We start from the raw sequence: 16784 nt of genomic DNA on the forward strand, positions 1-16784 counted from the left end.
AAGGGAAATATGTCCTATGCCGACATTCTCCGAAAAGTAAAATCAGACCCGGCACTGATGGATTGGGAGATAGTGTAAGCCGTATCAGGTGAACACAGAGAAGGGATCTGATGCAAGAACTAAGTATTATTATTAGTTTGCTGGTGGAATCAGCTATTAAGTTGATAACCGCGGGCAAGGTAAGAGCAGATGTCCGGCATATAGGAGGGAGCTGAACCGCATAGGCAAATAAGATTGATACAAATCAATCTCAATCACTGTGAGGCAGCTCAGAACCTGCTCTCGCAAACCATTCGAGAGTCGAATGTGGATGTCGCGGTAATTTGTGAGCCGTACAGAAACCACGGCAGTGCGACTTGGGCGGTGGATGCGTTTGGCAACACCGCAATCTGGGCGTGCGGAAAACAGGCCATTCAGGAAGTAATGTCTCCCCCCCCCCCCCCTCGCAGGCGGTTTTATAAGGGCGAAAGTCAGCGGTGTCCATATTTACAGCTACTACGCTCCTCCTAGTACAACCTTAGCACAATATGAGGAGATGTTAGACAGTGTGGTGTTGGGCGCTAGAGACAGCAGCCCTAAAATCCTTGCCGGCGATTTGAACGCGTGGACCCTGTAGTGGGGAAGCCAATCGACGAACATCAGAGGTCAAATTCTGCTGGAGTGTTTTGCGGAGTTGGACATCGTGCTGGCCAACGTTGGATGTATGCCCACTTTTCGAGGTAGAGGGTGAGGTTCAATCGTTGACCTGACGTTTGTTAGCACTTCGCTGGTGAGGGAGCACAACACCCACAGTGACCACCAGACTATCTTCCTCAGTTATAAAACCGAGGAAGGAATCAACGGAGAAAGAAAGGCTAAAGCGGTTGACTGGCCTATCGGAGCTTTCGAGGAGCATTCCTGGCGGCATTGGAGGGAGCCCATGATCCAGACGGAACAGCGGTGAAAAGGGTCGCACAGCTGTCTCAGCGTGTAACTGAAGCATGCGACGCTACGATGCCACGACGGCGTTTGCATCACGGCAAGAGGAAAAACTACTGGTGGAACATGGAGATCGCTGCCTTGAGATCCTCTTGCCTCCGAGCGAGGAGGAATACAGGGCTCTGCGAAGCGACTTTAAGAAGGCCATACGGAGAAGCAAGCGAGAATGCTACCAGAAGCTCTGCATGGAGGTTAATATGAATCCGTGGAGCACAGCCTACCAAGTTGTAATGAACAAGATCCGCGGGCAAAAATCACCTCAAGTGACATGACCACGGCATGTTGCAAATAATTACAACTTTTTTCCCGCAGCAGGAGCAGAATGAAAGTGAACCCCAACTGGCAGCTCAGCAGGACGTCTTCTCGATCCCTGGTGTTACCGAAAAGGAACTTCGGGAAATTCGCGGACGTAGTGGGGATAGCTAGGCTCCGGGAATAGATGGAATTCCGAACAAGGGTCTGAAGGTGGCGGTCAAGGCCAGACCAAGGTGGTTCGCAAGCACATTCGAATCGTGCATGGTGGTAGGAGTATTTCCCGCCCAGTGGAAGAGGCAGAAGCTGGTGTTGCTACCGAAGCCCCAGAAACCACCCGGCGTGCCCTCTTCTTATCGCCCTATTTGTCTTTTAGACACCATGGCGTAGATGTTGGAGAGGGTAGATGGGGAGATGTTGATATACAACCGGCTGCTCCCGTTCATCGAACTTGCGGGTGGTCTTTCAGAGCGGCAATTTGGATTTCGGCGAGCCCGTTCTATGGTTGATGAAGTAGCAAATCAAGTCATGGTTACGAATGGCCAAGCTAGACCTGGCGGACGAAAAGACGGAGGCGCCAATCGCAGGAAGAACAACACGGTTATATTTGGGTTGATAATCGTGAGGTCGTCTCAAAATCAATTGTCAAATACCTGAGGGGGATCATCGATGCCAAGCTGAGTTTCAAGGGACACCTGGATGAGGATTTTCTTGATTTGAAAGCTCCTTAATCCAAGAAAGCGGAAGGGCTAGCCCGAAATGATATGCCGAACGATTCCAGACAAGTTTTCTAATGGCGTGGAAGTATTTTGTTGGTAGGTCGATGGCGTACCCTTGCGGGAGTAAAACACTCTGGCCGTAAGCGCATACTCGTATACCCTGCTTTAAGCGCACCTTCAATTCAAATTCAATTTCTTCGCTCTGCCTCGCATCCTGCCCATTTATTTTCCGATGGTACGACAAGATAATAACTAAATATTACTAAAATTCAAGCAATTGGCTTTTTAGGAACAATCGACAATTCTTGTGATGTAATTTTGCTTCCAAAGGTCGATGTTAGTAGAAAACGAAAAATGCATACATAATAATGAATGGAAACCCCAATAAAAGGCAAAAAACTCGATAGATTTCATTCTAAGAAACTATTGGGAAATAAGTCCTGATGGGTCGATGTTCAGTATCTAGATCTATTGAGGGAAACGTTCCGTTGGTTCGATTTGTTTTGGGTTGTATATTTTGTATATTGTTTGAAGCGCTCAGGATGTATTTTCTGCATAAAAGTTTCGATTTATGCTAACTTCCTCCTCTTTTATATTTTCAGAACCCTCCAAGCGTACGAAATATAGTCCAACTACAGGTGAGTCAACATTTAATGCTACACATCTATTCCAGAGGCAGTAAGATAGTTTCAATTTAAACAGCGGAGGGATGAGTCAATAATATGCCAATGATGAAGGGTAGTTTGAAATTTATGCATAATAAAAATGCAAAGGAAACATTTCTAACCCAACATCTATGAAAGTGTACTCCATTTCTTGGCAGAATAATTTCCGTACAAATTTAGGAACCCAGTTCAAAGAGAATTAAAAGAAATAAAGGCAAAATATTGATCTTTTAAGTGTTCATTTGATGCTCTAAAGTAACCAGAAATTCAGCTCCACACCACGTACGACCGCAACCCTACTTTACATTAGGGCAGAAGATTCTGCCTTATTCCCAATAATTAAATTTTCGTTGAATAATTCCGTCGCGTCCTGAATTGTGAAATAGGCAATAAAGTATCGTCATATTGTGGTAGAAGCTAGTCAGTATTATATGTTTCAATCAATTGGTAACGAACCCGGGGAGGTGGAGGGAGGATCGCTTGTATCAGAGCACGATTTTACTCCCTTCCATTTTTCCAAGCATTCATTGTCTTCTCCTGTGCTCTAGTGGCCAATTTTACCCTTCAAAGTTAAACTAAATTTAATAATGGAAGATATTCACCTTAGAATATCGACGAATATAAAGCTCGTTCTATTTTAGCGCAAATTGAGTTATTAGTTATGTTCCAATATGCCTTTTTACGAACTAGCCAACTATTGAAACGTATAACATAAGGGGGTCGATGGCGAAGGAAGACGAAAATGGCTACTACTAGATGCTCCCACGGTGATGTGCGACTGGTCTGTCAAGATATTAAACAAAAGTATGAAATGACATGACAAATAAAGGGAAAAAGCTATGATGGAACTTGATCTTACTAGCGAATGGAATGCTTGTTTCGGATAATATAGTAGGCGGCACTGGGTTACCCATCCTGCTTAGCATTCTTTAGGTTGTATATATGTACATATAACTAGTTGACCCAACAGACACTGTTCTGTCTTACAGCACTTCTGGTTGTTTTTTTTTTCAATTCGGAGCTACCAACAACCGGTATCCGGTCTAGACCTGCCTTAGTAAGGAACTCCAGACATCCCGGTTTTGCAAAGAGGTCCTCAATTCGATATCCCTAAAAGCTGTCTGGCGTCCTGATTTACGCCATCGCTCCATTTCAGGCAGGGTCTTCTTTTTCTACCACAGATATTGCCCTTATAGACTTTTCGGGCTGGATCATCCTCATCCATATGGATTAAGTGACCCGCCCACCGTAACCTATTGAGCCGGATTCTATCTACAATCTGACAGTCATGGTATCGCTCATAGATTTCGTGGGTACGTGGACTACGGAATCGCCCATCCTCATGTAGGGGGCCAAAAACTCTTCGGAGGTTTCTTCTCTCGAACGCGGCCAAGAGTTCGTAATTTTTCTTGCCAGAAACCCAAGTCTCTGAGGAATACATGAGGACTGGCAAGTTCATTGTCTTGTACAGTAAAAGCCTTGACCCTATGGTGCGACGTTTCGAGCGGAACAGTTTTTATAAGCTGAAATAGGCTCTGTTGACTGACAACAACCGTGCGCGGATTTCATCGTCATAGCTGTTATCGGTTGTTTGGCGACGGGTCCCGCAACTGGTCAACCAAGAAAATGCATACAATGTCATTACAAATAAAATGATCGGAGTGAGTCATAAACCTCGGAAAAATACTAGGGCGTCCACCTCAGTCGACGCGGCAGGGTGGGCCCCGGTTCTGTCCAGAAATGGGCAAGGGTTCTTGACGCATGGACGGCGTCTGGACGTAAGCAAGTTAGTCCGAACAAAACAGAACAAATCGCACTATTCATTTCTTCACCGCGTACGCACCACAGACAGGTCGACCTGATGCCGAGAAAGATACCTCCTGTCAACTTCTCGATGAAGTCTTGTCATATGCCTGCTGGCGACTATATCATCATTGCCGGCGGCCTTAATGGTCAGGTGAGTGAAAAGACAGACGCTAAGAAGTGCCATGGTGAAAGGGGTTTGAAGCACGCAATGGAGGTGACGAGCGTATAATCGATTTTGCAGACACCCATGACCTTGTAATTATGAATACATGGTTCATCAAACAATTGTCTCATCTTCTAACATTTTATAGTGAGAACAGTAAAACGCAAATCGACTGTATTCTCATAAGACGTCGACATTTTACCACCGTCACTGATTGCGAAGCCGTTCCCTATGAGGCCGTTGATTGCCGCCCTGAGAATTAAGCCACCGATAAAACAGCGTGAGGAACGCACTGGCCCGCCGTACATTGAATGATGGCGATTTGGTGAGAAGAAAGTGAAAATGATCTCACTCACGCGATTACTAGCCATTACGAATCTGGAAGAATCGTGGAACCAAATGAAAAACACGATCCACAAAGCATCCTCTGCAACCTTCGGGATGACCAAGCCGGGTAAGCTGTACATCAACCGAGATACTTGGCTTTGGAATGACGATGCTTAAATGAAGGTCCGTGTGCCTCTACCACAAATTTCTCTATGATAAAACACCGGCCAATTGGCAGACGCTGTCACCCAAGCGGACTATTACAAAAATCTTTACGATAAACAGGACACTCGGGATGGCAAGAAAGATCTGTATCCACTTGCCAAAAGCCGTAAGGAACGCCCACAAGATATCGAACACTTTGTTGCGTTAATGGCAAGAACGGTACTTTGCTTATCAACCTTCAAGCAGCGACGGATTGATCGCGAGAATACTTCGAGCAAATTTAAACGGAAGAATTTTTCATCCTTCACTTCCACAGTCATTGCTGACAATTTGACCAGTTCCACCTCACAGCGCATCTGAAATCGAGGAGGCAATAAAACGAATGAAATCAAGGAAAGCCACAGGACCTGATGACATCGCATCTGAGCTCTGGAAAGTGAAGAGCTGGGACCCAACACTGCAGCTCAGTGAATTCTTTAATCGGGTTTTTCAGGAAAGTAGAACACCATCTGACTGACAAGAAAGTGCCACTGTTCCAATATGGAAAAGGCAAGATAGTCCAGCAGAATGTTCAAACTACCGTCTGATCCGGTTACCTTCCTGATGAAGATTTCTGAATGCTTTCTTGACAACCATACCCGCGAAATCGTTGAAATAACCGTGAATCAAGCCGGGTTTGTTAAAAATTGCGAAACTGCTGACGCAAAACACGATGCGCGGTTCGAAATAAATTTCGAATGCTGCGAATCCTGCCGCGCCACACAACACGGTCTCAGAATGAATCTAAACAAAACTGAATTTTTGACGACCGATCCCCATGAAACAGGCACAATTACGGTCAGCGGCAATGATCTGCCGAGAACTGAGCGATTTAAATAACTCCAGTCAACGCTATCAGCCAATGGAGAACTGCGTTATGAAATTTCTTTACGCATTAACTCAACCTGGATGAAGTGGCATGCCACAACTGGTGTTCTTTTCGACCGACGTATCAACGAACGTCTTAAATTTAAAATTTAACGCAATGTCGTCCATCCTGTTGCCCTCTATGCTTCTGGGTGGTGGCCGGCTATAAAAAACAATGAACGGCGTCTTGCGGTAATGGAGACGAAGATGGCGTTGGACACCGTGCCACTGACATGACACGTTTTGACCATATCCGAAATGAGGATATTCGCGATCTTTATGGGGTTGCACCGATCGCGGAAAAATTGCGAGAGAAGCGTTTTCGATCGTATGGTCACGCAATTCGTGCTAACGAGAATTCACTTGCCAAAATTGGTATGAACATCCACCAGAAGACCGGCCGAAACAACGGTGGCTTGATACGCTGGACAGGGACAGAGCTTATTGGCGAAACCGATTACGACGAGCCGACACCGCTTGTGAACGGGACAAAGGCTGAAGAAAAAGAAGAAGAGGAGAAATCATCAACGGTCTCAAAATTGTAGTGTCCTATCTTTATTCTTCTGGTTTGATATCGTTGGTTGGTTGATTTTCGGTGCTGACGTTACTTTGTTTTGCCTTCACTGATGTGCATCCCAATATCTCGCCGGGATCGCCTCCTGCTCGAACTGGATGAACGCAGTTTGTACGTCTCGGGTTGTTCTTCCCATGATGTCAATATCGTCAGCATAGACCAGTAGTTGGGTGGACTTAAAGAGAATCGTACCCCTCGCGTTTACCTCAGCATCACGGATCCCTTTCTCCAGGGTCAGGTTAAAGAGGACACATGATATTGCATTCCTTTGTTGTAGACCGTTGTTAATGTCGAATGGTCTCGAGAGTGATCCTGCTGGTTTTATCTGGCCTCGGAAATTGGTCAGGGTCAACCTAGTCAATCTTATCAATTTCGTCGGGATATCAAATTCTATCAAGGCCGTGTACAGTTTTATCTTGAATATGCTATCATAGGCGTTGAATAGATGGTGCAACTGATGTCCATATTCCAACAGTTCTTCCATTGTTTGCCGCACAGAGAAAATCTGATTTGTTGCTGATTTGCCTGGAGTGAAGCCTCTCAATGATGTTCTGGGCATATAGGGCTATCCAGCCTAGCAAGATAGCGGAGAATGTCTTATAGATAGTACTGCTGCACTGTGTGATATCTGCCTTTTTATGTATGAAACAGATAATGCCCCGTTGCCAGTCGTCAGGCATTGATTCGGTGTCCCACACCTTGAGCACAATTTGATGAACCACTTGGCGTAATTAGTCGCCTCCATATTTAACCAGCTCATCTATAATTCCATCGGCTCCTGGTGACTTATGGTTTTTAAACCGTTGAATTGCACGGACCGTTTCTTCTATACTTGGTGGTGGCAGTATTTATCCATGGTCTTCGGTTGGCGGGACCTCCAACTCGCCGATGTTCTGGTTGTTCAGCACAGTTCATCAAAGTACTCAACCCATCGCTCCAATATGCCCACCATGTCGGAAATCAGGTTTGCTTCTTTGTCTCTGCAGGATGAGCATCGAGGTGTTTAAGTCTTCATCCTGCTGACTTGTTGGTAAAACTTCCACGCCTAGCAGTTGCCCTGTGTACTTTTCGGGTTCATAGATCTGTTGGTTCTCCCAGACTTGCGCGTCTTTTGAGAAATCAACATTACCCGCAGCATTCTTCCGTTCCTTTGTTAGCTTACATTCAAACCTGATTGTGAATATCATTTATTGATGCCATTGGTCCCCCTGTATGTTCTGACATTCATCAAGGTTAAGAGGTGTTTGTGTTCAATCAGGACGTGGTCAATTTGGTTGAAAGTGGTCCTATCTGGAGAGGCCCACGTTGGTTTGGGGACCACTTTCCGCGCAAATCAGATACTTCCAGCAACCATTGTGACACAGCTAATTGAATAATCCGCAGTCCGTTATTCTTTGTATTTTGATATAAGCTATGGGAGCCAACGTCCGTCCCTATTCGGCTGTTAAAATCACGAAGTATGATTTTGATATCATATCTGGGACAAAATAAAATAAAAAGAAAATTTTGAGGCAAAAAAAACGATAAAAACGCGTTTTTTGCGTAAGCAATCTGCCAATATTTATTATAATACTTTAATTCAAATTTTACGTTGATGTGAAGGCCAATGAGTTAAGGAATATCTGGATCAAATTTGAAGTCGATCGCTTTATTACTTTTTGAGTTACATTTCAACTTGTTGGGCCCAGAAATGAAACGCGAGCTCGCGTTCGCCTAGTTCGGTAGGTTTGGATTGCATCACTTTGGGGACTATACATTAAGGGGGTCACCCCGTGTGAAGGCCGTTTTTTTTGAAAAATTATTTTGGAGAACTGGATAAAGATAGAAACGTGATTTTTTCACCATATATTTATTGATATCTCTAGTATATGTGATTTTTCAGCTTGATATCGTGGCTAGTTTTCGGAATACGTGTCAATTTATACACCCATCAGCAAAAAAAGGTGTTTTTCTGCTCCCACGCTGGAGGGCGCTGTGTTCATCTGAAGAAAAAAAACTAAACGGCAGTTTAATGTGGACAATCTTCTACGATCCGCAAACTAGGATAATTAGAAAACATCAAAAGGTAAATTTTTGGTGGGCTTTCAAAATTAATTTTTTGGATTTTATGTTTTTTTACGGCTTTTTTTATGAATAAAAAAAAAAACGACCAGTCCGATTGTAATTATCCTAGTTTGCGGACCGTAGAAATATGTATAAAGAAGTCGTGAAAATTTCAAAGAATTTGGTTGGATAGATTTTGAGCTATGGTGGCAGCCGATTTTCAAGATGCAGTTTCGAGAAAAACGCATTTGAAAATTTAAATGTCGTTATCAACAGTAAAATTTTAACTCAGCATTAATCTGCTACACCTGATCCATAGAGAGCACCCTCCGTTTCTTCAAAAAAGTCTTGTAAGGCCGATTGTTGCTCTCTGGTTTCAATTCTGGCTCTTTTAGAGAGGTCAGTCGATCGTCGTTCGGACCGCCAAATTCGCGCTTCATTTAGGCGGTCGGCATAAACCTGACATATGTGACCAACTTGACATCCCATTGTCACTAGGATTTTGAGAATGCCATTGCATCCTTCATTGAAAATAATTACACCCTGAAAAGTGACTATTTCTACATCCTTGGCCCCAGAATGAGCGTGTTTAGGAGCGAAAGTCCAGATCAATGCATTTAACGACTCATTGTTAATCTGGGTCTCTGCTCCTAAACATCTGTTCAAGAGATCATCATCAGCAAGTTTTCCAGCCCCTTTTCCACCAATGCCTTTGTGATTCTTTTTTGCATTTCTAAGCCGCGTTCCCATTCTTTTCTCGACATGTCCTACGCATTCCTTTTTAAGGTTTTGTGTAAAACAAAACCTTATTAAAATCGATTCAATGTCTGTCTGTCTGTCTGTCTGTCTGTCTGTCTGTCTGTCTGTCTGTCTGTCACACGCATTTTTCTCCAAAACGGCTAAACCGATCCGAACGAAATTTGGTGGACAGATGGGAACTATGAAATCCCACGTATACAGCGAGTGGCATAAATTTAGGTGGAGTTTAAAGGGGGGCTCCCCATACATGCAAAAGGGGGATTCAAAAATTTTTTTCACCGGATATAGTTGTGTAGGGTATCAAATGAAAGGTCTCGATTTGCACTTTCCGAGACTGGCATTACTTTTGGCATAAATTGCAAAGTGCGTGAGTAAGGAGTCAAAATGTACGCACTTGAAGTGAGACAGGACTCATTTTCGGAAACTACCCAACCTAAAAATCCGAGAAAAATCAGGGTGGTGCGTCTAGATGAAATCTAGGCCTCAAAATATGTCCCATTCCGATATCTGCTCAAATAAACTTGCTAATGGTATATTACTACTTTTTACAAATTTACTGAAAAACCCCCCTTAAGTTCATCACAGGACTTCCGAATTTCGTACCAGCATAGAGGACAATATTTCGTATATACGTGCTAAATTTCGTGGAAATCTGGCAATTAACACCAAAGTTATAGCAGTTCAAACTTAGCAATTTCGCGCGAATTTACCGCTTCCAAAGCCATGTAAATCACATGCTGACGTCATAATTACCCGGAATAATTGACATTCGCGTGGAATATTAAAGTCGCATTTATGAAGAATCTATTTATCTGCAGCCCTTTTTAAGGTTTTGTGTAAAACACTTATGCGAAATTTAATCTTCGAAAGATGTCCCATTCCGGTATCTGCTCAAATAAATTTACTAATAGTATATTATCCACTTTTAGAAATTGACTAAAAAACTCCCCTTAAGCTCATCCTAGGTGTACCTAGGTGTGCGCCGGCATAGAGGACAGTCTCGTGCATACACATGCCAAGTTCCATGAAAATCCAACTATTAGTGTCAAAGTTATAGAAGTTCAAACTTATCAATTTCGTGCTAATTAACAGCATCCTAAGCCATACAAATAAGATGCTGACGTCATAATTAACGAGAATAATTGAAATTCGAGTGAAATATTAAAATTCCATTCAAGAAGAATCTAATTCTCCCTAGCCCTTTTTAAGGTTTTGTGTAAACACAAAACCTTATTAAAATCGGTTTACTGTCTGTCTGTCTGTATGTCTGTCCGTCTGTCTGTCTGTCTGTCTGCCTGTCTGTCTGTCTGTCCGTCACACGCATTTTTCCCGGAGACGGTTGCAGCGATTGACACCAAATTTGGTGGAAAGCTGGGAACTGTGAACGCTCACGCATACAGTGAATTACATCCTTTTACAACGAATTTAAGGGGGGGTCCCCATACATGCAAAAGGAGGGTGTAAATTTTTTTTCCATCAAATATAGTCATGTGGGGTATCAAATTAAAGGTCTCGGCCAGTAATTTTCGAAGCTGGTCTTAGTTTTTACATTTGTTGGAAAGGTGGGGAGTGCGGGTGGTTGAAAGTGACCATTCCTTTACGGAAGCCATTCTCAGAAACTACCAAACCGAAAAATCTGAAAAAAATTGAGAGGCTGCCACTATATAGTGCCTGGGCTCCGAAATGCCTTCCACACTGATATCTGCATAAATAAAGTTAATAATAGTATATTACTATAATTTTTAGTAATTCGCTGCAGAACCCCCCTTAAATTCATGCTAGGACCACAAACAATACGCACGGAACAATATAGGGTATAATATAGAGCATCATCTTACCAAGTTTGGTGGAAATCGCACTATTACTAACAAAGTTATAATACGTCAAAGTTGTCGCTTCTTCGCAAATTCAAGACTATAAATGTCAATATCATCCGAAAGTGGATATTCCCACATAATATATGCATATATTACGTGCTGCGTACTAAGAAATACACAAAACCTTTCGTACCTGAAGCGTCCAGCTTCCGGTTTCCCGACTTGTTTACTACTACGTATATTATATTATTTGCAGAAATTTGCAGAATTACCGGAGAAAACTCCAGCAAAATTCAATAAACAATATACAAAACTTGTCGTAATTGGAACATCCATGTTCATGCTTGCTAAAAGCTTCTTTCCTGATGTTGATGCGAAGTAAACTCTGTAACTCTCTGTAACTGTAAACTCCTTACCTGTTTAACACTGTAATTTCTGAACGACTCGGAGTATCGGAAAATCCCTTTGCCCACATATTCTCCACTATATATAGATTATTATTATTCTGTTAAGGGAAAGTCGCATCGCGTCCTTGAAGAACTATTGTGCTCCTTTTACTGGTTATAGTGTACCTGTTGATCATAGTATCTCAAGCAGGCCTGTCACCGTTAGGAACTTTAGTATGTTCCCCACTTCCAGAAGTTTCAGCTTTGCATCTGGTATTAAGTGTTCTCCCAGATGTATGGACCTACTTTGCACAAGTGCCGGACACTGCCCCAGGACGTGCATAGAGGTTTCGTCCTCCTCCTCACAGAACCTGCAGGCAGTGTCCGTAGATATCCCTAGCTTCCCTAGGTAATAGTTCAGCCGACAATGACCAGTGAGAATTCCCACTATGATTCGGAGGTTTTTTTTGGTAAGGTTTAAGCAATCCTTTGTACGCATGGGTTCGTATCCCCCAATAAGCACCCTGGACTGCTCCATCCCTGGTAGGCCCGCCCAATATAGTTCCCTCAACCGTTTCTCTTCGTTTCTTAGATTCATAGCCATGAAACTGTTTCCGATTCCACAGAAGGGTTCTGGCCCGTGTAAAGGCATCCCTGCTCCCTTCTTGGCTAGTTCATCCGCTGCCTCATTGCCTTCCAACCCAGCATGGCCTGGAACCCAAAGTATCCAGACCTTGTTGGACGAGCCGAGTGTATTCAGTCTCTGAAGGCATTCCCATACCAATTTAGAGTTCACCTGGTTGGACCTAAGTGCCTTGATCGCTGCTTGGCTATCGGTGAGAATAGCTATGTTCTGCCCCCTGTAGTTCCTTTGCAGATTAAAGGAGGCACATTTGTCTATGGCGTAAATTTCCGCCTGGAATATGCTAGTGTACCTGCCCATTGGCTCAAATTACATTTTCCTTGGACAAATGACACCGGCACCCGCTCCCTCTGCTGTGAGGGATTCGTCAGTGTACCAAGTAATCAGTTGCTGGTTTAAGCCGTATGTCGCAGCTACGCTCTCCCAGTTTGCCTTGTTACTCCAACGTGTTTCAAACTTCTTATCGAAGTGAAACCTCGTTGTCATGTTGTCCCTCGGTATCAGTAATTCGGGATACCACCTAGAAAGGATATCAATCTTCCTTCGGATTAGACAGCTCCCCGCCTCACTCATACTACCGGCCATCCTGAATATTGATCTCCTTGCCTGCATCTGTATGTGCAGATGGAGAGGGGTTAATCCCAGAAGGACCTCCAGGGATGCCGTTGGGCATGTCCTCATTGCCCCACTGATACACACGTAAGCCAGCCTTTGGAGCTTATGTAATTCCCTGGCTTGTGTGCTGAGTTGGGTTCTTTCTGCCCAGATTACCGCTCCATGGGTAATCATTGGCCTTACTATTGCAGTATATATCCAAAGTAGTATCTTCGGGCTGCAACCCCATTTTTTTCCTGCTATGGATCTGCAAGTCATCAGAGCCCTCGTGGCTTTCCGACAAGTGTTTCCGACATGTGTCTTCCAGAGTAATTTTTGGTCTAGCGTGATTCCCAAATATTCTACCTCTGTTTCTTGTTTCGCCTGCATATCATGTAATGTTATGGCTTTCAGGTGATCCAGCTTAATCCATTTGGATTCTATCACATAGGGTGTCTTTATATTTGCCTTACAGATTAGAACAATGTCGTCCGCGTAGCCCTGGACTTGTATCCCAGTATTAGTTAACACGTCCAGGAGTTTATCCACTACCATACTCCACATCAGTGGCGATAGTACTCCACCCTGTGGACAGCTTTGAATGGTGTTCATGATAATAGAATTTATACCTGTTTGTACCTCTATTTGTCTGCTTTCTAGCATTTTGCCCATCCAGAGTGCCAGGGTGGTTCCCACTCCTTTGCGGCGCAGGGCATTCTGTATCTCTGTGTGCGATGTGTTGTCGAATGCTCCTTCGATATCCAAAAACGCGCACAGTGCAATTTCTTTTGTTTCTATGGCGTCCCGTAGTACCTCTGTCAGCTGATACAGAGCAGTTTCAGTTGACCGTCCTGCCCGGTAAGCGTGTTGACAGTGATGTAGGGGATTACGCTTTAGAATGTTAGTTCTAATATAGTTGTCTACGACCTTCTCCACCGTTTTGAGTACGAACGATGTTAGGCAGATTGGTCTGAAAGATTTAGGGTGAAAAGGATCCTTTTTACCCGCTTTCGGAATAAAGACCACTTTTGCCCGTCTCCATGCCCTTGGTATGCAACCCAGTGCTATGCTCCCCCTTACCACCCTCAGAAGAGACTCTAAGATAATTCCTAGGCCTCTCTGGATAAGTGCTGGGAAAATGCCATCTACTCCGGGAGATTTCATTGGTTTGAAAGTTCCCACTGCCCATCTTAGCCTAGCTTCTGAGCATACCTCTTTTGCTAGTTTCCAGCTCTCTTTCCTTCCCCTTTTAGTCGTTGTTGGGGTGTCAGGCAGATTGTTGTCGCCTGCCGCCGAGGGATAGGACCCCGGAAAATGAGTTCTGAGAAGCAGGTGTACCCTGTCCTCCTCATTCTCGGTGAATGTTTCATCTTCCTTTTTCAAGCAGACAGAGGATATTCCCCCGTCTTTGGCTACAGCCTTGTACAGCCTGGTTGCTTCTGTGATCTGTTCAATCCCTTCACAGAATTCCCTAAAGCTGTTCCGTTTCGCTTCCCTGATCACGTTGCTATACGCAGTCAGTGCATTTTTATACCTCCGCTAGTCCCCGGTTTGTTTTGCCCGGTTAAAGAGTTTTCGTACCTCTGTTCTCATTCTGGCTAGGTTCTTGTTCCACCATGGTACATCCCTTGATGACTTGACTGTCTTAGCCGGACAGCTGGCCTCATATGCGTCAATGACGATTGTGTTGAGGTTTTCCGCCACCGTTTCTAATTCCAGTTCGCTCCTGATGTCACCGCCCCCTTGAAGGTGGGCAATGTTGTTGCTCAGGTGCGTTGTGTAGGATTCCCAATCCGTTCTCTTGGGATTCCTTATTATTCTTTTTATTTCGGAGTTACCCTCAATGTCGAATCTGATTATCCTGTGATCAGACATTGAGGGTTCATCCGACACCCTCCAATTCCTGGCCATCCCGTTCATTAAGGTATTTCCTAGAGTTATATCTAGTACCTCTTGTCTGGTGCTGGTCACAAATGTTGCAGTGTTTCCTACGTTGTATATTTCTAACTTATTGCTAAGAATAAGTTCGAGAAGGTACTCACCTCTACGATTAGTGTCGCTGCTTCCCCAGACTTCGTGGTGGGCGTTGGCATCGCAGCCGAGAAGAAGTGGTAACGCCCTCTCCTCGCAATACTCCGTCAGCTTTGCGACTTGTTCCGGGGGAGCGCGGCTCTCGTCTCCTGGGAAGTATCCCGATGCTACAACTATATATAGATACAATTCATGTAAAAAAAAAAATCGACTTCTCCAACCCGACACACGGGATGACCCCCTTAACTTTTCAGGCCTCTTATAAGGCTCCAGACACTGAAAATTCATTGTGCAGATGGTAGATAAATTTTTAAAGTAAAAAAGACAAACAATTAGAAAAAAAAAGAATTTTGTTGGTACTCCTCTTTCAGATTCATATTTTGAACGCTCCTGGACTACTATATAGTATTCCACCATGAGAAGGTGGTCTCCCTCCATTCTTACGCAAAATGGTTAGCAGCACAGCCATTCAATAGAAAAGTTAAACCTATCAAATCCACCATCATGTCTGATAGCATTTATGGCGTATCTTCCTTTCCCATAAAATTCCAGGAAAACGAGGCAATTTCTGATATCGTTCTGAAAATTCAATGAAGCCGGGACGTATCATTAAGCAAATTAAGAAGCAGATTTAATTAGATCCAGGAAGTAATGAAGTTAAAATCAAGAGCTACTACTCGACAAACAGTAGATCACCTTCACCACCGCTTATTTGAGCCATCTTCCTCTGAGTAACACATTATAAATTCCATTAAAGCTAGAAAGGAATCACTTTGTTTCCATTAACTCGTCTCCTCTTCAAGGACAAATTTCCATTTAGATTTCGATTAAATTCGATTTTTCCGAAACATTTCGCTGACACAAGTGAGCAGAGAGACGGACTAATTATTCTAGGAAAATTTATATATTTATTCACGCGTATATAGGGCTGAGTGTCTGAATAATGTGGAAACAGGACGAAATTAAATACACATAAATGTCGCGAGGGTTTTTGATAGAATGAAAGATAAAGCCCCAAAAAATACATCGAAATCTTCGGAAATTGAATTTCGAGTGCGACTCTGTCCTTAATTAGAAACGTGTCAGTGAATAAATTTGATGGTAACGAAAACTGAGCCGGATGTATGTATGGAGTGATCTAGGACACTTTTGACACACGCTGTCTATGGTGGCAGGCCTTTCTGGTGGTTGTTGCTCTGGATCAATAATGAATTCATCCTCTTAGGGGTGATTGTGTGCGGAACAGAAAAAGCATTGAACCAAAAATATCGGAAATGCCTCTTTACATTGGAATCTGTAGAGTAGGGAAAAGTGTTCTTCCTGCTGCGCTATTTGAAAAGTCCTGAGTATGTTGAATTCGGAGCTCAATTCAGCATCAAATTCGCAGGGGCATTGTGAAAATTTGTAACATCTACGTGTTAGCCTTCTTAGAAATCTTTTTTGTTCATTTCTCCCCTTGCATGCAAAGCTGGTGCTCGAGGGGGTATAATTTGTACACATTCAACCTTCTCTGCGTCCTCAGTCACGCACGTCTTTCCTTGTCTCCTTCTGCTGCTAAAGTCATTTACTATTTCTATCAAACATGATTGATTAAGACTTTGTGTCAGCGTAGTCGAAATTTCTGAAATGCAAAATTTCCCTACAGCAGTGGAGCAGAATCAGCAGGAAGGGTAGGAAGCTAGGTGACAGGTACAGTCCCTTAGACCCTTCGCGTTCTCTTTAGATAATTCTGCACGGCATTTTCTGAGTTCATCACATCTTTCAGAAGTCATATCTGTCAATCTGTCAGGCATTAATTTTCTTTACTACAAAGTGTAATGCTTTTACATTCGTGAATTCCATCCGTTAATGGGAAATCATTTTTCTTTTTGGTAGGCTCGTGACGGAAGGTCATCAACTTTGTACCATAACCAAGCATCCCTAAATATAAGGAATGAAGAACGATGTTGAAATATG

The 16784-nt window shown here is 43.5% G+C and overlaps 1 long non-coding RNA gene across 1 annotated transcript in view; it reads left to right on the forward strand.

Moving 5' to 3' along the window:
* LOC119659803 overlaps positions 1-16784 on the forward strand; it is a 212121-nt gene that overhangs the window by 90210 nt on the left and 105127 nt on the right. The window contains exon 2 of the long non-coding RNA XR_005250375.1: positions 2552-2587. This is a non-coding gene — a long non-coding RNA (uncharacterized LOC119659803). The remainder of the gene's footprint in view (positions 1-2551; positions 2588-16784) is intronic.

Source organism: Hermetia illucens, chromosome 6, assembly GCF_905115235.1.
Source record: "Hermetia illucens chromosome 6, iHerIll2.2.curated.20191125, whole genome shotgun sequence".
Lineage (NCBI taxonomy): Eukaryota > Metazoa > Arthropoda > Insecta > Diptera > Stratiomyidae > Hermetia > Hermetia illucens.